Raw genomic sequence first — 22,141 nt, 5'->3', positions numbered from 1 at the left:
CATATCAGGGGCAATAATTCCAAATAGGCCAGCATATAGAACCAACCTTGAAGAGACAAAGGAACTCCAAAGGCAAGTTAATGAGCTTATGCAAAAGGGGCATGTGTGTGAGAGCATGAGTCCATGTGTTGTTCCAGTATTGCTTGTTCCTAAGAAAGATGGTTCTTGGAGGATGTGTGTTGACTGTCGTACCATCAACAATATCACTGTAAAGTATAGACAACCCATTCCTAGAATTGATGATATGCTAGATGAGTTGCATGGTGCATGTGTTTTTACTAAAATTGATCTTAGGAGTGGATATCAACAAATCAGAATGAAAGAAGGTGATGAGTGGAAAACTGCATTCAAAACAAGATATGCGTTGTATGAATGGTTGGTTATGCCATTTGGTTTAACTAATGCACTGAGCACCTTTATGAGGTTGATGAATCATGTTTTGCATGCATTCCTTGGAAAATTAGTGGTTGTATATTTTGATGACATTCTGATTTATAGCAAAAACTTGAATGAGCATGTTGAGCATTTAAAACTTGTTTTGAATGTTGTGAGGAAAGAGAAGTTGTTTGCTAATCTAAAAAAATGTTCTTTTTGTACTAACAAGCTTGTGTTCCTTGGTTTTGCTGTTAGTTCTAAAGGGATAGAGATGGATGAAGAAAAGATAAAGGCAATTCAAGATTGGCCTAGTCCTACTTGTGTGAGTGAAGATCGAAGTTTTCATGGGCTGGCTAATTTTTATAGACTATTTGTGAAGAGTTTTAGTAGCCTAGCAGCACCATTGACTGAGGTTTTTAAGAAAGTAGTTTTTGAACCAGGAGATTGGGTTTGGTTACATATGAGAAATGAAAGATTTCCAGCCCAAAGACGACCCATACTGCTTTCAAGGGGTGATGGACCATTTCAAGTGATTGAGAGAATAAATGATAATGCCTACAAGCTTGACCTTCCAGGTGAGTACAATGTTAGTGCAACATTTAATGTTTCTGATTTATCTCATTTTGATGTAGTGCAAATTTGAGGACAAATCCTTTTGAAGAGGGAGGGAATGATATGAATAAGGAGACAATACCTAGTGATCCATTACAATTGCCAAATGGGCCAATCACAAGATCAAGGGTCAAGAAGTTTAAAGAAGCTCTTAGTGGATTGATCCAGCAAATGTGGGCTAATCATGAAGACATCAAGCCCAAATTTATTCATAATCAGAATTTAGTCAATGTCATCAATGCAAGGGAGGTTGAGTGGAATGAGTAGCAATTTCCAATGTCAATTAATGCTTAGTGGGGCTGAAAGCATTTTCAATGTTATTAATGCTTAATGGGGTTGATTCACATTTCCAACGTCATTAATGTTTAGTGGGTTGATTAGAGTCTTTTCCTTTTTCCAAGTTGTCAACTTTAAATTAGTGTCTTTTCATTTGCTAAGTCTTTTATTGTTCTTGGAGGGATGTTCCAAGTATAAATATGGGAGAATATAACTCTTGTAATCAGATTTTGAAGTTATAATATAATAGAGAGGTTTCTTCTCTTTGATTCTTATCTAGAACTCTGAACTTATCAAGAAGTTTGTTCTTGTTGCGTTCAAACCAGACTTATCACTCACCTTCTTCTTTCTTGAGTGTGGTGTCTTTATCCTTCTTATACCTTTGGTTCTTATCTTCCATAGATAACAGGTCAAGGTTCTTTATTTTTTATTTTAAATTCCTGATTGTAGAAATGATCCTAACTAAATTGGTCTTGGGTCTCACTATTCTTGGTGAGGTTCATATCAATTAACCTAATCATAATGCATAGAAGCATTAGTTAAAAAAATGTGAAGGTATGTGAAATATTAAGTAATGGTTGAACATAAAATAGGTGAGCCTTTTGGAAACCCATCTTTCGACCCTTTCCCTTAGAAGGGCACTGGCCCCTTGTCCTTGGGTGGGATTTGAGTTCAACCCATGATACTTTAGTATTATCTCTTACTATCCAAGTGAAATATGCATGGCTATTCTTTAGTGGCCACATGGCAATAGATATCTATTCTTACTTCACCATTCCATGTACCTAGTGAAAAGAGAAAGCAACTCAAGTACTTATCCTTTGTGAAAAAAATCAAGTCAGCCTATAGTCACCTTGCAAGCTTAGTAAGTGATTGGTGAAATCTGAATGCATGTATTTTGATTGGTAAAACAAAAATAAAGTTGGATACTTATCCACCTTATCCCACCTTTTCACGCCTAGTAGGTGCAAGAAACCCACGTAATCCCTTTGTTGGCCCTTGGATAATGAAAAGCAATAAGCCTTCTCTTACCTCCTCCTTTCCCTTGCGAATTCTAAGGGAGAATCAAACTGAATTCTCACTCCCTCTCATCGCTCCAACCGTGCGAACATCACAAGGAGAGCATAGCAAATTGTATTTCTAGTCAATTGATAACAAATATGATCAACCCATTTTAGTACCTTCCTTCCATACCACTAGCAACAAGCAGAAAACGATTGTGTATGTTCTGATTTAGAATCAGAAAACCCAGCCACCTCTCAATCCCCATTTGTAGCCGTGAACCATAAGTGAATCATCCATCCATTAAGCATTTCCTCTCATCTTGTGCGCACAGCCCATACCGAGTAGGAGAAGGATTCTGTCTTGATGAAGTCGCTACTCCCGTTGCATGCAGATTGGGGCAAGCTTACACCATTCCACTACCATTCTGTTCGGCCAAGCACCAGCCTTCAAGGAGGTGTAATGATTTCTCTGCATCTTTGTTTCCCCATCCTCCATTCGGTTTTTCTTTAGGAATTTTCCTCTTGCTTGCAGTTGTGAGCTTGAACCTTGGAGTCTAGGAGTGTGAAGGTTTTAAAACAAAGATTGGGGGACAAAGTCCTTGGCTGGGTGGCGAGTTTGTAGTATGCAAACCATAAGGTACACTTGAAAAGGGGTATTATGATATATTTGAGAATTGTAAATAATGTGTACAAGGGGTTCTCTATTTATAGAGAATATTCGACCTACTTTTAACCTAAAGGCCTTGGCCCAATACAACAAATGGCTTGGCCCAATACAACAATAAACGACTAAATAAAAACTAAATCAATATTATTTACAACACTCCCCCTCAAGCTGAGGAATAGATATTTATCATTCCCAGCTTGCTAGTAAGTTCTTGAAATCTGTCTGAAGGAAGCCCCTTTGTTAATAGATTAGCTAATTGACGCCCAGTGGGAATGTATGGAGTGGTAATCAACCCGCTATCAAGTTTCTCTTTGATGAAATGGCGGTCGACCTCAATATGTTTAGTCCGATCATGTTGAACTGGATTATGAGCTATACAAATAGCGGACTTATTATCACATAGCAGCTTCATAGGTCCCTCACATTTTATTTTGAGATCATCAAGTACAATTTTCAGCCACAGTAACTCACAAATGCCTTGAGCCATAGCTCGAAATTCAGCTTCTGCACTTGATCTGGCAACCACATCTTGTTTCTTACTTCTCCATGTCACCAAGTTACCGCAAAGAAACATGCAATAACCAGTGGTAGAACGACGGTCAGTCATGGATCCAGCATAATCAGCATCTGTGTAGACTTCTAAAGATAGATTGCCATCACGTCGGAATAACAATCCTTTACCAGGAGTACCTTTAAGATACTGAAGAATTCTCTCTTCTGCCTGCATGTGTTTTTCCTTTGGATCGTGCATAAACTGACTGACAACACTAACAGCATAAGCTAGGTCTGGTCTAGTATGGGCCAGATATATCAATTTCCCAACTAGCCGTTGATATCGTCCTTTATCAACTGGAGGACTCTCTTCTTCATAGCCCATCTTGTGATTCTGCTCAATGGGAGTATTAGAGGGTTTACACCCGAGCTTTCCTGCTTCTTTGAGAAGATCAAGAACATATTTCCTTTGGCTGATAAAAATTCCTTTGCTTGAATGAGCTACTTCTATCCCTAGGAAATATCTCAGTTTCCCAAGGTCTTTGACTTCGAACTCAGAGGCAAGCCGTGTCTGCAGAATCTGTCTCTCGACAAAATCATCACCTGTGATAATAATATCATCAACATATACAAGGAGCACAGTAAGCTTCCCGTTTTGGGAGTGCTTGAAGAAAATAGTGTGATCTCCTTGACTCTGTCTATATCCTAAGGTCATCATAACCTTAGTAAACCTCCCAAACCAAGCACGAGGTGGCTGCTTCAATCCATACAAGGCCTTTTTTAATCGACAAACTTTATTTTCCCTCTTCACAGAATCAAAACCAGGCGGGATTTCCATGTAGACTTCTTCTTCTAACTCACCATTGATGAAGGCATTTTTCACATCAAATTGATTTATATCCCAATTGTAATGGGCAGCAAGGGACAACAAGATTCTCACTGTATTCATCTTTGCAACTGGAGCAAAGGTTTCTTCATAATCAATGCCATTGGTTTGAGTGTAACCTTTGGCGACTAATCGAGCCTTGTATCTCTCAAGAGTGCCACCAGAATTATATTTTAGGGCATAAACCCATCTGCACCCTACTGCTTTCTTTCCGTTGGGTCTATCAATAACCTCCCATGTTTTATTTTTCTCCAACGCATTCATCTCCTCTTGCATGGCTTGAGCCCAATTCCCATCTTTCAAAGCTTCATGTACTGATTTTGGGATTGAAGTAGAATCTAGTGCTGAAACAAAGCTTTTGTGCTGCACAGAAAGATTAGCAGAGGAAACAAAATGGGAGATAGGGTATTGAGTACAAGAGGGACAGGAAGAACAAGATTTCTTGGAACAAGATCTTTTTCCTTTTCTTAAAGCAATGGGTAAATCATCAGAAGCAGTAGTAATGGGTAAGTCATCAGAAGTATCATGATCAGAAATATGAGATTCAGGACTTACCAGTGGTTCAGACGATTGAGGTTGCTGTTGAGGCAATGTGGGCTGTTTCCTTCTTTGATATACCAATTCAGGTGTTACAATCTTCCGAATCTCTTGTGTACTTGATGTATCAGTCATAGGAGGATCAGTCACAGGAGGATCAGACATAGACACATTAGGAACAGGAACAAGAGGAAGTGACACTGACACAGGTGAAGGAGTAGACACTGAAGTTTCAAAGAAGGAAGGTGATGAGTCTTCTGGTGAATCATTCTCCCCCTGAAGATGAGGACCTTGGAAAAAGGACTCAGATTCCTGAAATGTAACATCCATAGAAACAAAAAATTTCTGACTTCCAGGGTGATAACACTTGTAGCCCTTCTTATCAGGAGCATATCCAAGGAAGACACATTTAAGAGCCCTAGGATCCAACTTACTGCGATGCTGTTTATGAATATGAACAAAGACAACACACCCAAACACTTGAGGAGGAAGACTTTGCAAAGTTGGAATAGAAGGAAAAAAAAGAAGTCATGGAGTGAATAGGACTTACATGATCGAGAACCCGAGTGGGTAGACGATTGATCAAGAATGCTGCAGTAAGAATGGCATCTCCCCAATAGCATTTGGGTACATGTGTTTGAAACAATAAGGCACGAGCAACTTCAAGAAGGTGACGATTTTTCCTTTCAGCAACCCCATTTTGTTGAGGGGTGTCTACACATGTAAGTTCATGAATCATACCTTGATTTTGTATAAATTGCGAAAAAGAGTGATTGACATATTCAGTACCATTATTTGTCCTTAGTCTTTTGATTTTTTTACAAAATTGATTCTCAATCATTTTATAAAATTGAAAGAACAGTTTTGGTACCTCAGACTTTTCATGCATTAAGTAAACCCAAGTTACACGAGTGCAATCATCAATAAAAGAAACAAACCATTTATTTCCAGAAGAATGTGGGACCTTAGAAGGACCCCAAACATCAGAATGAATAAGATCAAAAGGTTCAACACTTTTAGTAATACTAGAAGGGAAAGACACACGATGATGCTTAGAAAACTCACAAACATCACAATGATAAGACTCAACAGACTTAGACAAAAACAAAGACGGAAATAAAGACTTGAGTAAAATAAATGGAGGATGTCCCAAGCGCTTATGATGAAGCCAAATCAGAGAATCAGCAGTTGACTGGCCATATGACAGTAAGATGTGATCCTTAACATGAGTTGCAGGAGATTGTGACACCAGATAATACAGCCCACCTTGCTCTTTAGCACCCCCAATCGTCTTCCCTGTGGCGAGATCCTGAAAAACACAGTGAGTAGGAAAGAAGGTTACAGTGCAATTTAAATCTTTTGTGATTTTTTGAATAGAAAGAAGATTAGTAGAAAGTTTAGGGACATGAAGAGCATCTTTGAGATGTAAGGAAGGCTGTAATTTTATGTTACCAGAACCCGCAACTGATGTATGGGAGCCATCAGCTACGGCTATCGTATGAGTGCCAATGGTAGGGTTATAAGAAACAAAGGGGTCAGCACAACAAGCCATATGATCAGTAGCACCAGAATCAACAACCCAAGAATGTTTAAAATCAATACATGAAGTAAGAAAAGAAGAAATTTTGGAGCTCATACCAGTCATAGCCAAATCACTAGTACCAGATGGCTTACTCAGAGAATCAAGTATGGTTCGAAGTCGTTCCAACTCATCTGGACGAAATGCAGGTTGGGTCTCATTAGGTGTAGGAGCTATATCAGAAGAAGTAAAATGCGAAAAAAAAAATGCGCTTGACCACACATCCTTGCCATCTTTTCTAAGACAGTTTGCTTTCCATGGAGGCGATAGCATAGATCCTTGATATGACCTGTTCTTTTACAATAAGAACACCAGCGATCATCTTTCTTAGGTCTAGAAGATGCTCCATCAGAATATTTTGGAAAGGAACTCCTGTAAGTAGAACCATTCTTTTTTGTTGAAATCATAGCAGACCCATCAGTGGGTTTAGAAGCAGCACCATCTTTTGATGATAACATGACAGATTTATCAGGGTTCATCATAACACCCCGACGATTCTCCTCTCCCCGAACAGTATTGAAAACAGCAGAAAGGGATGGAAAAGTTTCTTTGCCAAGTATCTGAACCCGAATAGGATCATACTCGGAATTCAAACCAGCAAGAAAATCAAAAATACGCTCATTTTCCACCTCCTTGGCTAAAGCAGTAGCATCTGCAGTACATTTCATCTTCAAACTCTGAAATTGATCAAGTTCAGTCCATAACTCCTTCAAGGTGCCATAGTACTCAGTCACAGATAAAGAATCTTGTTTTGTAGTGAATATTTTATTGCGCAATTCATAGCGCACAGCCATATCTTGTTTCAAGGAATAAGTGGAGTGGACAGTTTCCCAAATCTCCATAGAAGAAGACAAGAACATACAATGACGACCCACTTCAGGAGTCATCGAATTCCACAACCAAGTCATGATAAGAGAATCCTCATTATTCCAAACAGCAAAATCGGGATCCGTGGCAGCAGGAGCAGGGCCATCAAGATGAGCAATCTTATTGCGACTCTTGATGGTAGTACGAATGAACTGAGACCATGACAAATAATTTGATCCGTCAAATCGATAACTTTGATGTAGACTTGGAAGATCATTGTGACCAAGAGGGGTCACCACAGATGAGGTAGAATTTTTTTCAGATAAGTTTAGAGTTGAATCACCGTCGGAAGCGGCCATACTGCAAAACAACCCAAGGAATAGTACCAAGAAGCCAAAAATCACAAAAAATTACCAAACGAGGTCCGATCAAAGAGGTGAGCACAGATCCAGAACGAGCTTGGAGAGTCGATCAAGACTGCACCGGTCCGCAGCCAATAGCAACCGTCACGCGCTGTCACGCGCCGGTGAAGCTGGCGGCGCGTGGGATTCACGCGCAGGAAAAGAAGCGGCGCGTGGAGGCGCGTCTGACGTCCGATCTGGCTGGGCTTTTCAGGCGAAGGTCGTCCAAGGGTTGCGAACCTATCTGGGGCTGATCGGAGTTGAATGGCCGCCAGAAAGAAGGTCAATCGCGATGAATAGTGTTCTTAGTTAGTGAAAAATGCTTTCTGTTTGGAGGTGACGTTGAACGGTTCAGTTTGGGGTCTTGTTATTGAGGAAGATGAGAGAAAAACAAAGAGAAGCAGTGATCTCTCGGTCCAAGAGGTCCCCGGAAAATTTTTCCGGTGGCGGCTGATTGCAGCGAGAGATGGAAAAACAAAAAAAGGTTTCGTAGGCGCGGAAGCAGAGCCCTCAAGATCGAGAGCTCTGATACCAACTTGAAAAAGGGTATTCTGATATATTTGAGAATTGTAAATAATGTGTACAAGGGGTTCTCTATTTATAGAGAATATTTGACCTACTTTTAACCTAAAGGCCTTGGCCCAATACAACAAAGGGCTTGGCCCAATACAACAATAAACGACTAAATAAAAACTAAATAATAACTAAATCAATATTATTTACAACAGGTACCTTTGAATATCGACTTCTTATTTCTTTTCCTCTGTTTCGGTTAGCAAGAGTGAGCTATGGAGTTGGTTTTAATGTCTTTCTTTCCCTTGCTGTACGGTCACAAAACTCTTGGCCTTGGACGCATGCAAACTGAATGACTGAATTTGTGAAGCTTAAATATAGCCCTCTTGATGTGGTTAAACCGGGTCTTAGGTATAATATTTGGTTAAGCTTTACTTATGTTAAAACCGCATGTGTGACCTTGGAAGATTAAATTTTGTCATTTACATTCACTTGTTTCCGCCTATTTGAACAAGCATTGGGACCTTTGGTATAGGCAAATTGTAATAGATTGTTGTAAGTTAGGAGAGTTTTGTTAATATGAAATTGTGAGGACTGAGTTAATGAACCACACCTTGGGTATGTAAGAACTTAATTGGACAGCTTGCTTTAGCCTCACAAGTACACCTTAAAACGTATAGGGCATTACATGTAATAGATAAAATTATAAGCACCTAGTAATCCTGAAAACCGAACCTATGTACTTAAGGAATTGTGGGTTGTGACTTTTTGTATAAATAAAAAATTGGGAACACTTGTTTATGGATAAGAACCGAACCCACACGTATGGAAAATTCTGGTTACGTCACTTGCTATCAATTGGTGAAATAAGCTCCATGTTGGGAAAAGTTAAATTAGTATGAAAATCATGAAATCTGTTTTGAATTAAGCTTGGCATATGTTAAAACAGTATGGATAGCTTTGCTAAAGGCCTTGTTCACTCACGTAAGCCTTGGGGAATGGTATGCAAATAAAAAAGCTATGTGCACCTAGTTGTTGGCTAAACCGAACCTGCATGTGTAGGTCCTTGGAATGTTTCTTTCGTTACTTGCTAGCAATTGATAGGACAAAAAAAAAAATCAAAGGCAGAAATATATAATTAACATTGGAAGCATAGAGCTCGATTAACTCCAAGGGTTAGGGAGCATGGTAATTAATTGTAAATCATAAGAAAAATAGATGTAAATTCTGACTTGGTACATATGTTTGTTAGGTGCGCAAGACCCTAAATAAGTGGACTGTTCGATGATATTTGGAATGCTTGATTAAAAAGCTAAAGTATCAAGGTAAGTGTTTGGTGGTGAGACCTATTGTGACTGTTAGCTAGCATATGGAATTTTGAATTGATGCTCACATGTGCCTTATGATTTGAATTCTGTTATTCTGTTAAATATTGTTAGTAATCTGCCATTGGACTTGACTTGATGGAAATTTTGTTTTGAGAAGTATTTGGGACTCGGCATCTTGGTATTAAAAGTACAATAAAAATATGCTATTATGATCTTTTTTTTTTGTATATCTATATGCTATTATGATCTAGTCATGCATATGCACCTCATGATTCATCTGTTTCTCTTTGTGTGTGCCAAACATGTCATAGCATCCAGCATTATACATTCATTCTGGAAATCGAAGTATATAATAAAAGTAAGCATACGTTTGAGCACGCATCATATAGGCATCCCTCTGGTACCAGGGTATGGGACACTTGGCTTCAGTCTGCATAGGTCGCAGTTGGAACCCTCTTGAGTAGCCACTATGGGATCTCCACTGTGCTTGTTAGTACGTGCACGACGGTGCTATGAACGTACACCTTTGGCATTATATACGCATCTTGATTAGTATTTTGGCGTTATATACGCAATATGATTAGTACTTTGGCGTTATATACGCACTACGATTATATGTTAGCATCTATCCGGAAAATGATATGTTGATGCGACTGTTTTGAAATTTTGTACCTAGTCTAATATTGTTGCTTTATTGGTTTTACTATCACACTACTGGGATTTTTCTCACCCCTTCAGGGGCTCAATTTTTATAAATTGCAGGAGTACGAAAAAAGCATTTGATGATGTACTTGTATTGGAGATGCCCTGTTTATTTGCTGCTGCTGTTTTGGGAATTTTGATGACATGCTGTTTATGTTGATTGTTGGCTGATCGCTCTAGTATGCTGTAACATTTGTTTTTGAGATGTTGTAAGAAAATGTGAGAACATGTTTAATTTCTGTATTTGGGCTTTGGGGTCTATTTGTTACTGGTGAAAGTCTGGTGTTCTTTAGCAAAATAATTCATGCACATTTTCAATTCTGAATTTTTAAACTACTTTCGCGAGTACCTTGCGAGTTCGGTATCTGGGGCTTCAGACCTCTGAATGACACATAATTTATATGCACGCGAAGCTCCAGATGTATAGTTTCTTATTATATAAACTTTACAATGAAATTCTGAAAGTTTGATTTATTATGATTTTTGCAAGTCAGGTCTTTTGAAACATTTTCACTGATTTATCTCTCATCTTGCGAGTTCTGTTTCGAGGGGCTAGACACCTCCGAATGAAGTGATTTTTATATGCGCATAAAGCCCCGAATGTCTAGTTTCTATATATCAAAGAATTGTTTTTAAGCTGTTGAACTGGAATTGATATGATTTTTTTAGACAGTAAGGTTTTCTGGAAAACTGTAATTTCAACAAGCTATGCATTTGATTAAGCTCCACTCTAAGTTTTATGAAGTTTCACACTAATTTTCATGTGCAATTAGGTTTCCTTATAAGACTTTTATTTCATGACTTCAAAATGCAGTTCAGTTTTAAATTATTTCTATCACGACTCTAATCCGCTTAGCAGATAACTCCCTTGGACGCGTACAGGGGAGGGTGTCACACTCATCTTCCAAGGTATTACATCAAAATAAAAGAAGCAGCCCACTCACATCCAACAGAAATATCAGACAACAGCAGAATTCCAAAATAGCAGCAGTCAACGGCAAATGTCCAAAATAAGTACTTCATCAAATGCTTCTATGTCTCCCTGCAATTTGTAAAATTGAGCCCCAAAAGGGGTGAGAAAAATCCCAGTAGTGTGATAGTAAAACCAATATTGCCACAATATTAGTCTAGGTACAAAATTCCAAAACAGTCGCATCAACATTTAAATTCAGAACAGATGCTAACATATAATCGGAGTGCGTAGATAACGCCAGAATACTAGTCAAGATGCGTATATAACGCCAAAGTAATGTACGTTCATAGCACTGTAGTGCACGTACTACTAACAAGCACAGTGGATATTCCATTTTGGCTCCATCAAGGGGGATTCCAACTGCGACCTATGCGGACTGAAGCCAAGTGTCCCATACCCTGGTACCGGAGGGATGCCTATATGATGCATGCTCAAACATATGCTTACTTTTATTATATACTTCGGTTTCCAAGATGAATGCATAATGCTGTATGCTATGCCATGTTTGGCTTCACACACGTGAGAAATGCAGTTTTATGATGACCATGCTCATGACTAAGTATCAGAATCAGAGTACCATGTTTATCATGGATTTTTAATACCAACATATCGAATAACAAATACTTCCAAAATAGAATTTCCATCGTGTCACGTCCAAGACAGATTGTAAATCATATTTAACAAAATACGAATCCAAGGCACATGTGAGCAACAGTTCAAAATTCCATACACTAGCTAATAGTCACAATAGGTCTCACCACCAAACACTTACCTCACGTGCCACAAATATTAACCAAACAGCAGCAATAATCAGTCCACACTCAAGGGTTATGCGCACCTAATCAAGCAAAGACCAAACAGAATTTCAAACGTTGATTCTTATAATTTACAAGCACTAGTCATGTCTACCAGCCTTAGCATTTTACACGGTTTCTATAAGTCTTTTACTAACTTGCTTTTCCAACTTCAAGCCATTATTATTAACTAGTTAACAGTGAAAATCCAAGGTTCCTCAAGTATAGCCAATTCGGGTTTCAACACCAAAAAGGCTCAAGATATTTTCCATTCACAATTTCAATTCTACAAGACATGGTGCGCTAAGAGGGACCTACAACATGCTGTTAAATTTATTTAATTCATATAAAGTTTGATACAGTAATATATTCCATCACCATATACCTTATTCTAATTTAACAAAACAGCAACTTAACAATGGAGGCTTTATTCCAAGCTCCAAAAACAATTCCTTGTGCTTGTAAGCACAAAGCCCAACCGGTTCCATCATGGCAGAATCAGAGGAATGGAAATGACAAAAAGAACATTCTCCTATCAAGCATGTAAGGGCCAAAATGAAAGGTAAGGGAGTTGGAGTGCCACAAAATATTATTCCCTTAAAATGCACCTACAAACCGAAGCAGAGAGTGAAAGAAGAGCTTAAGGTTCAACCTTACCTCCTTGTAGTCCACACAAAATACACCTAAATCGGTCAAGAATGTAGTCACCACGTTTGTGCTAAGATTTTCACTCTTCTATTCTCCAAGAATCTCGATTTACCACTGCATGCAAGGAGAATTATCAACTCTCCAAGGACTCAGATTTGCGGCTGCATGCAAGGGAATTACCTTATTAAAACCGTATGGAATAAGGAGGTAACAAGAGATTAAGAAAGGACATGCTACCTCCTTGATGTTGGAGATTCGACGGCCTAACCAGAGGAAAAGAGGAAGATGATGCTTTGTGTTCTTGGCTAATCCACTAGCGGTCTTGAGAGGATGAGGATGATGGCTCACGGTCTAAAAGGAAGGGGGATTGCAAGTTACGTTCTTACGGTGCTTCTTTGGTGAGTCACGGTTTTGAGGGAGGTTGAGGGGCTGTGTTCTCTGTCCTGAATCTAGAAGATAATAATCAGCTTTGTTCTACCTTTCAATGCGCAAGAAAGAAAAGGATAATGTGGCTGGTTGGGTTTGGCAATTAGACACCAATTTCCGATTTGTTCTGTCACCTACCCAGCGCACAAGGGGGAGCAAGTGAGAAAGTGTTAAAGCTTACTAATAATTAAAATTAAAGGCTAACAAGGAAAGAAATCAGCTTTGTCATGCTCTTCTAGGCGCACAAGGGAGAAATAGGGTTGAAGGGTAGGGTTGCCTCTTGCCCAATAGAAACACATGCATGAAGATGACTCTTTCCTTATTGGTTACATGTGGTGGCAATGGGGCTGACTTGTTTTGTCCAAAAATGCAAGCAATCAGAATTTTCTCTTTACACTAGACATATGTGATGAGGAAGGATAGATAATGGTTACCATGTGGTTGTGCTAGGCCAATGTGTAGTAACCAAGGTTGAGGAGAATGCTTTTTGGGCTGGTCACAAGCACTTCTCAAGGGCTCTTGGGCCGTCACCCTTGAAGGCTCTAAAGGTCCTAAAGAATAAGTTTCCTAAAGGATCACTCGTCACATGTACAAACTCGCTAATTATGGTTTCATGTACCATCTATTTATTAACTAAAATGTTTATACGTTGTAATAAAATTAATCACACACTTTTAACTAGTATTCAAGTTCAGAAAGTATACCTACTTATTCCTAACCGCATGTATGCACTAAAATAAATTCCCTAACTCAAATTAATTCCACTCTATTATATGTATAATTCGAGTTCCAGATATGCTCTCCTTTTCCTAACAGAAATTATATAACTTCCTAAATTCGCAGGATGTTACAAAACCAATGGAAAAATATTTGGTAATGTTGAGTGGTTAATTGGACCTAGAGGAAAATATTAAGCAAAACGACGTTTAGATGACGTAAAATGAAAAGTGGCACTTGATATGGCCTTTTGGTAACCTAAGGATGCCTAATAAAATGAGAAATAAAATTTAGAAAAATAAATTGTAAAATAAGCCTACCTTGGCCGAACCTATACGGTGTAGGGGAGGTTTTTGACATTTTTCGTATTCTGATAGAATTGCCGTGTATTGATGATTCGTACATGGTTGTTGTAGGTTGCCGAACGTTGATTTGAACCCCGAAACGTGAGTTCGGTGGATCGCCCTTGGTCCTGGACCAAGTGGGATTGAGGTAAGTGATTGGAACCATGCTTGTGTAATTGATGACTTGCATGTGTTGTATGAATTTTAAGTAATTGAGAATGTCCTCTGTGTAGGAATTTTTGCTGTATAAAGAGCTCGGAGAATATTTCATTGGGAGCTAAGTGAAGAGGACTAAACAGGTAACCTCTTGGTACTGAGGCTTGATCCCCTTGTGTGTTCCACCATGCCCGTTGAGGGTGATGGTAGGAAATGTATGTAAGTAATGTAGAATAACATGATCATGCATTTAGTATGTGTGTTGGTACATAGGATGTACCGAGTCTCTGGCCAGTAGACAGTTTGCCTTCGGGCTTTTCGGACTTCCGCTGGATAGGTCTCCGAGAGGGAGTTCCAGTTGACCTAGGGTCGTGGTGAGTGATCCGGATAGGAGCATACTAGGAAGTCTCGGGTGTATATGGCTTAGAGGGGTGCCTCGGTTTGATGTTCTAGGAACACGCCTTGGTTGAGACCCGAAGGCTTATATGCCGAGCCATTAGGCAGGACGTTGCATGGTATTGGTAGCGACCATTCCAGCTTCGTCGTAGTTAGCCATTAGGTGGAGTTTTCTTCGGAACCTCTGGGTTACTGAGATATATTCGTATATCTCACCCCGTCTTGGGGGCTTTATTTCAGGAGGTAACAGTGGTGCAGGAGCGGCAGGCAAGAAGCCCGTAGGATGAGTCGTTGGAGGACTTTATACTTTTTGCATTTTGATGGCCATTGGGCCTAGGCTAGACTTAGGGCATGAACATTGTATATGTTTTTAGGATGATATTTATGTCATATTTGTTCACGCTATTTTGCCTAAGTCTAGATACATGTAGTTTATGACATTTGGAGACTTATGAATTATGTTATAATTTGGAGAATTGTAAATATTGTATTTGGATCTTGTGTAATGTGAAGCATATGTAATATGATGAAAGGGCAATAGGCCTATTTTAGGATTATGATTATGTGTATGATTAGAAAATGTATGCAATTGGACTTTGATGATTGAAACGTATTAAGTATTAATAAAGGAAGCAATGTGATACGTATTGTATAAGTAAGATAAACTGTGATGGATTGTAAGTGCCCCAAGGCATTGTTAGTCCTTGTGTGTGCCTCCCAATGATTATTAGGTACATTTGAGGTCTAGATCACATTAGCAAATATGGGGATTTTTGTAAAAACAAAGGAAACTCTGGCGAAATTTCTATAAATTGGCATAATTTAGGCGAACTTCGGGAGAGCATATCTCCCTCCACAGAGGTTCGATAGGGACGTGCCATACGTAAATTTGAAGCTTGATATGTCCTCTATCTTGTGGTAGAATTTGGTAAACTTCTGGGGTGAACGTCGACCTGTAGAAGGTAGAGAGTGAAGACTGCCCATTTGCTCACTGCACATGTGGCAGTTCTGGACCAGTTTTGGGAAATTTATTCCTGCTACGTTTCTTAGTTCAATTAAGTTTATGATATATCAAATTGAATCTTGAGGTGTTTAGTTTGTTGTATAAAAATTTGAGAGCAATTGGTTGAGTGGATTTTCTGCAGTAATTCGTGGAGTGAGAGATGTTTGAAGCTGTTTTGAGGATGGTTGGTTGTTTTGCTTGTCCAACTTCAAACGGCGATATCCGGAGCAAAAAAGCTCTAAATAACTCATGTGATAGCTTCCTAGGATGGTAATTCAGTGTAGAATAACATATCAAATGATGGGAGGCTTAAAGAATATGATCTATCCGCAGAAAATTAAAGACCGAACCATGTTCGGATATGTAGAAAATGTATAATTGAGAAATTAGCTAAGTGGGTTTATGGGAACCCCTTAGTGACTTGTAGTAAGAAAAATAAGTTATAAAAGTAGTCTAAATAAGTATTCCGTAAGAGTTTACAGTTACGGTCACAACTTTTAATTATTACGCTTTTATTGTTTTAAATGTTCGCGTAATAAACAAAAAAAGTTTACTCGCATTTTTATAAATGAATTGCTGTGATTGTAAATGCGCTTAATATCATAATTAATGTTAACAATACCAGTGTACAACGGGTTGTTACATTATATGGTATCAGAGCAGTTTTGTAAGGAAACTTTGATCGTGTATAACTGTATTTCATGTTGCATAGCTATCTGTGAACTGTTTATGATTAATGTATATGTGATTCCTTAGTGTGGGTCTGATCAGCTCATTCCTTTGTGTTACATGTACAGATATCATTAGTAGGGCACGTGGTCGCCGTGGAATCCGAGGTGCAGATCGTCTAGCAGCACCAGATCCTATTAATGCAGTTTTGAATGCTCCGCACGAAGAGACTGCTGCGAATAGAAATATGACCGAGACCTTGATGAAGAATAATCAGGATATGATATGAACCCCCATTAGGATTGGAGGAATGGATCTAATAGGAATGAAAATTATAACTCCAAATTCAGCCGCCAACATGTACTGTTAAAAACAGAACGTATCTCACGCTACGGACCTCGGATTTGGGTGATTCTAAAACGAGGTGAAAGATGGCTTCCTGAATCACGATTTTGGCACAAGAATCACCGGAAAAGGATAAGAAATTCGGGAGATATGAATCCAAGATAATATAGAACGAAATTGGAGTTTAAGGATTATAGGTAGGCGCCACAATTTCAAAGAATTGATAAGCCCAAGAACGCCACAAGGATTGATGCCCTTGATAAGTTCAGAGATTCTCAAAAGAACCCAAGAGAACTAGTCTCACCAAAATAGGTCAACTTGATATTCCAAATCTATCTTCAAAAGCCATGGTGTTCCCTTATATAGTGGGCAACAACCATATTGAGTTTAACCTAAAAGTGCTTACACATAAAAGAAAATAGATAGCCCAATAATCCAGCCCAATAAGCCTTATTACAAAAAGTTTAACTAAATATAAGAAAATAAAATTAAGTGCAGAATTTGGGCCAAGTAAAATAAAGCCTTCATGCATATCCATTGAGGCTTATTCTTCAAGGTCTTCAATTTGAATTAAGTGTATCATTTTGGGCTCTTCTTCCTTTAGACTTGGGCTTGTCTCAAGTAAAGTCGTCACCAAGAGATTTAGAGCCTCTTTAGCCTTTTTAGCTTTTGCTCTTGTCATTGGGCCTCCAAGACCTTGTATGTCCTCCAAGTTTGTTGTCTTGGTTATGCCACCTCCTATGTCCTCATCAATATCCATTGAGGCTTATTCTTCAAGGTCTTTAATTTGAATTAAGTGTATCATTTTGGGCTCTTCTTCATTTAGACTTGGGTTTGTCTCAAGTAAAGTGGTCACCAAGAGATTTAGAGCCTCTTTAGCCTTTTTAGCTTTTGCTCTTGTCATTGGGCCTCCAAGACCTTGTATGTCCTCCAAATTTGTGTTGTCTTGGTCATGCCACCTCCTATGTCCTCATCATTCCCTCCTTCTTTAGAAGAATTTGTCCTCAAATTGTAATCCTCGTCTCCTTCTTCCTTCCTTTATTTTCCTGCTTAGCATAGCTCTCTACCCTTTTCTTAATGTTTGCTTTTACCCTTTCATGTAGTTTTCGCCCATATTTAGCCTTACTCTTACCATCTTTATGCTGAAAAATAGAGTTGTTAGGCAAAGGTAGCAAATCAAGAGGAGTGAGAGGGTTAAAGCCATAAACAATTTCAAAAGGAGAATAATGAGTAGCACTATGAACTGCCCGGTTATATGCAAACTCAACGTGGGGCAAACATTGTTCCCATGACTTGATGTTCTTTTTAATTACAGCCCTCAAAAGAGAAGAAAGAGTTCTATTCACTACCTCAGTTTGGCCATCAGTTTGTGGATGACAAGTAGTAGAAAAGAGAAGTTTAGTCCCCAACTTACTCCATAATGTCCTCCAAAAATGGCTTAAGAAATTAGTATAACGATCAGAGACAATGCTTCTTGGAAGCCCATGGAGTCTTACCACTTCCGTGAAGAACAAATCAGCAATATGGATTGCATCATCAACCTTTTTGCACGGAATGAAATGTGCCATCTTAGAAAACCTGTCCACCACAACAAAAACAGAATCTTTACCATTTTTAGACCGAGGTAGTCCTAACACAAAATCCATAGAAATATCAATCCAAGGGCAATCTGGAATAGGTAAAGGAGTATACAACCCATGACGCAATAATTTAGACTTAGACTGCTTACATACAATGCATCTTTCACACAATTTATGTACATCACGCTTCATGTGTGGCCAATAAAAATGTTCATGCAACATGTCTAGAGTCTTTTGGATTCCAAAATGTCCCATTAATCCCCCCACATGTGCCTCTTTCACAAGTAATTCCCTAATGGAACCTTTAGGAACATACAATCTCTTTTCTTTAAACAAGTAATCATTATGCCTAAAAAATCCATTTTGAGCAGCATCCACACAAGTTTTATAGATTTGTGCAAAGTCTGGATCATGCTCATACAATGCCTTAATATGATCAAAACCAATGAACTTAGTTTCAAGAGTAGAGAACAAGGCATACCTTCTTGAAAGTGCATCTGCAACTACATTAGACTTACCTTTCTTGTGCTTGATCACATAGGGAAACTGCTCCAAGAACTCTACCCATTTGGCATGCCTTTTGTTAAGCTTGCCTTGTCCTTTTAAGTACTTTAAGGACTCATGGTCACTGTTGATGACAAACTCTTTGGGCAAGAGATAGTGTTGCCATGTTTGCAAAGCCCTTACCAATGCATACAATTTCTTATCATATGTGGAATAATTAAGAGCAGCCCCATTCAGTTTTTCACTAAAATGGGCAATGGGATGCCCCTCTTGCATCAAAACAGCCCCTATCCCCACATTAGATGCATCACATTCAATCTCATAAGATTTAGAAAAATTAGGCAATACAAGAATAGGTGCATGTGTCAATTTTTCCTTGAGAGCAGCAAAGGCTTGCTCTTGTTTTTCACCCCATTTGAAACCAACATGCCTTTTAATCACTTCATTCAAGGGTGCAGCTATGGTACTGAAATCTTTAACAAATCTCCTATAGAAACTAGCTAAGCCATGAAAGCTTCTCACCTCACTTACATTCTTAGGAGTTGGCCACTCTTGAATAGATTTCACCTTCTCTTGATCAACTTGCACTCCTTGTGAGCTAACAACAAAACAAAGAAAAACAACATGGTCTATACAAAACACACATTTTTCCATGTTAGCATACAATTTCTCATGCCTTAGTGCTTCCACAACATACCTCAAGTGCACAAGATGATCATCATAGGATTTTCTATAAATCAGAATATCATCAAAATAAACCACAACAAACTTTCCTAGAAACTCCCTTAACACATGATTCATTAGTCTCATGAAGGTACTAGGAGCATTGGTTAAACCAAAGGGCATAACCAACCATTCATACAGCCCATATTTAGTTTTAAAAGCTGTTTTCCATTCATCCTCTTCTCTAATCCTAATTTGATGGTATCCACTTTTTAAATCAATTTTAGAGAAGAAACAAGCACCATGCAATTCATCCAATAAATCATCCAATCTAGGAATAGGATGTCTATACTTTACCGTGATGTTATTGATGGCTCTACAGTCAGTGCACATTCTCCAGGTTCCATCTTTCTTAGGCACTAAAAGGACTGGGACTGCACATTGACTTAAGCTTTCTTGCACCCATCCTCTTTTCATCAAGTCTTCAACTTGTCTCTGAATCTCCTTGGTCTCTTGGGGGTTACTCCTATAGGCTGGCCTATTAGGAAACGCAGCTCCCGGCACGAGATCAATTCGATGTTCAATGCCTCTTAGAGGAGGCAGTCCATGAGGCACCTCTTTGGGAAAGACATCTTCAAATTCTTGCAACAAAGAAGAAACCTCATTTGGAAGAGAGTTAGTAAGACTTGCATCTTTGATATTATTACACTCTTTACTCAAAAGTAAGAGCATTGGCTTTTTCAATTGTATAGCCTTTTTCACCTCTTTTTCTTTTATAAACAAATTTTGTGTTTTTCTCTCTTTTTCTTGCTCTCTTCCACTCTCTTTCCCCTTTTTCTCTCCACTTTCTTTTCTTTCTTGCTTTCTTTTATCTCTCATTTTCAAATGATCCTCACTAACTTCTCTTGGAGTCAAAGGTGCAAGAATAGTCTTGCGTTCTTCATGCACAAAAGAGAATTTGTTGGTGTAACCATCATGCATAACTTTCTTATCATATTGCCAAGGTCTCCCAAGAAGAAAATGACAAGCCTCCATTGGTACCACATCACATAAAACTGTATCATCATACTTTCCTATGGAGAAGTTCACCTCCACTTGTTTGCTTACGGTCACTTCACCATCCTCACTAAGCCATTGAAGCTTATATTGCAGCGGGTGCGGTTTGGTTTCCATGCCCAATTTAGACACCATTCTAGCACTTGCAACATTGGTACAACTCCCTCCATCAATAATTAAAGAACATACCTTTCCTTGGATAAGGCATCTAGTATGAAAAATGTTCTCTCTTTGACTATCATCCATGTCTTTTACTTGGCTACCCAACATCCTTCTTACCATAAACAAATCTCCTTCCGTTATAATTTCCTCGTCATACTCATCTTCATCATCATGTGAGGCAGGATCTGAAGAAGACTCACTAGTAATCTCTCCATCCTCTTTAAGTAACATAGTCTTCTTAGTTGGACATTCTGAAGCTATGTGACCTCTTCCCAAACACTTGAAACATTTTATTTCACTACTCCTTGTCTTCTTAGGGGTCTCATTGGACTTAATTTGAGTTCTTTGAGGTGCAGCAGTGGGGTTGCTTGATAAAGTACCTCCCTCCTTCTTATTTCTGTCCTTCCAACTTGAATAATTAAAATTAGAAGAGTTTTTCCTCATGACACCCTTTCTTTGAGTTGTTGTTCTACCTTACTAGCTTGATGCACTAAATCCTCCAACTCCACATAATTTTGCAACTCCACAACATCCCTTATGTCACTATTCAGTCCATGCAAGAAACGTGCCATAGTAGCCTCCCGATCTTCACTAACATTTGCTCTAATCAAGGAAACCTCCATCTCTTTATAATACTCATCTACACTCTTGTTACCTTGTGTAAGCCTTTGAAGTTTATTGTGAAGGTCTCTATGATAATGGGAAGGAACAAATCTTCTTCTCATTAGCCTTTTCATCTCCACCCAACTATCCACCAATGGTTCTTCATATCTTACCCTGTCCTTTTGCAATTGGTCCCACCAAATGAGAGCATAATCACTAAACTCCATGGCTGCCACCTTCATTTTCTTTTCTTCAGTATAATTGTGACATGAAAATAAATGCTCAATCTTCATTTCCCACTCCAAATAGGCCTCCGGATCACTTTTTCCTTTAAAAGATGGTATATTAAGCTTCACCCCTTCAATTCTGTCCTCTCTAGCAACATTCTCATTATCTCTTCTTCTCCTTCTTTCATCCCTCCCTCTATGTCTATCATCATCATGATTCTCCTGATTTTCTATTCTCTCAATCCTCTCGTATAACTCCTCTGTATGTTCCCTCATCATCCTTTCCATCTGAGTTGTAATGGCGTCAATTAGCAATCTGTTATCTCCCGTAGGAGGAGGAGTACCTTCACCTGCACCTGCCATGTTTTAAGCAAAAGAACAAGAGTAAAAAAGAAATTGGACCTCACCACTCGCTCACGTGTTTACACTCTTAAAAGTATCACTCGTGTTTGTTGCTCTCTATTAGGCTTTTGTGTAGTGTGCTCTCTTGCCTTTTTCCTCTCAATAGCTCTCTTTAAGTTCTTAACAGAATCTCCAAGAACACTCAAGAGTACAATCCCAAACTCAAGAATTCGTAATGACACAATACAAATTGGAAATATGTCAAAGAAGGCAAGACAAAGAAAACCAAACCAAATTGAAGGAATTATTCAAGGAAGACACTTTGGACCTGATTTGAGAGTAGTAGTGTGTAAC

At 38.7% G+C, this 22,141-nt stretch overlaps 1 pseudogene; it reads right to left on the bottom strand.

Moving 5' to 3' along the window:
- Nucleotides 1-11,170: 11,170 nt before the first annotated feature.
- Nucleotides 11,171-21,801, bottom strand: LOC133290559 (uncharacterized; annotated as a pseudogene).
- Between the last annotated feature and the right edge of the window lie 340 nt (nucleotides 21,802-22,141).

The sequence above is a fragment of the Gastrolobium bilobum genome, unplaced genomic scaffold (genome assembly GCF_033153095.1).
Source record: "Gastrolobium bilobum isolate Gb01-03AN ecotype WA unplaced genomic scaffold, APGP_CSIRO_Gbil_v1 utg17012, whole genome shotgun sequence".
NCBI classification, from domain to species: Eukaryota; Viridiplantae; Streptophyta; class Magnoliopsida; order Fabales; family Fabaceae; genus Gastrolobium; species Gastrolobium bilobum.
The sequence above is the reverse complement of the archived record's forward strand: the minus strand, read 5'-3'. Positions and strand labels throughout refer to the sequence as shown.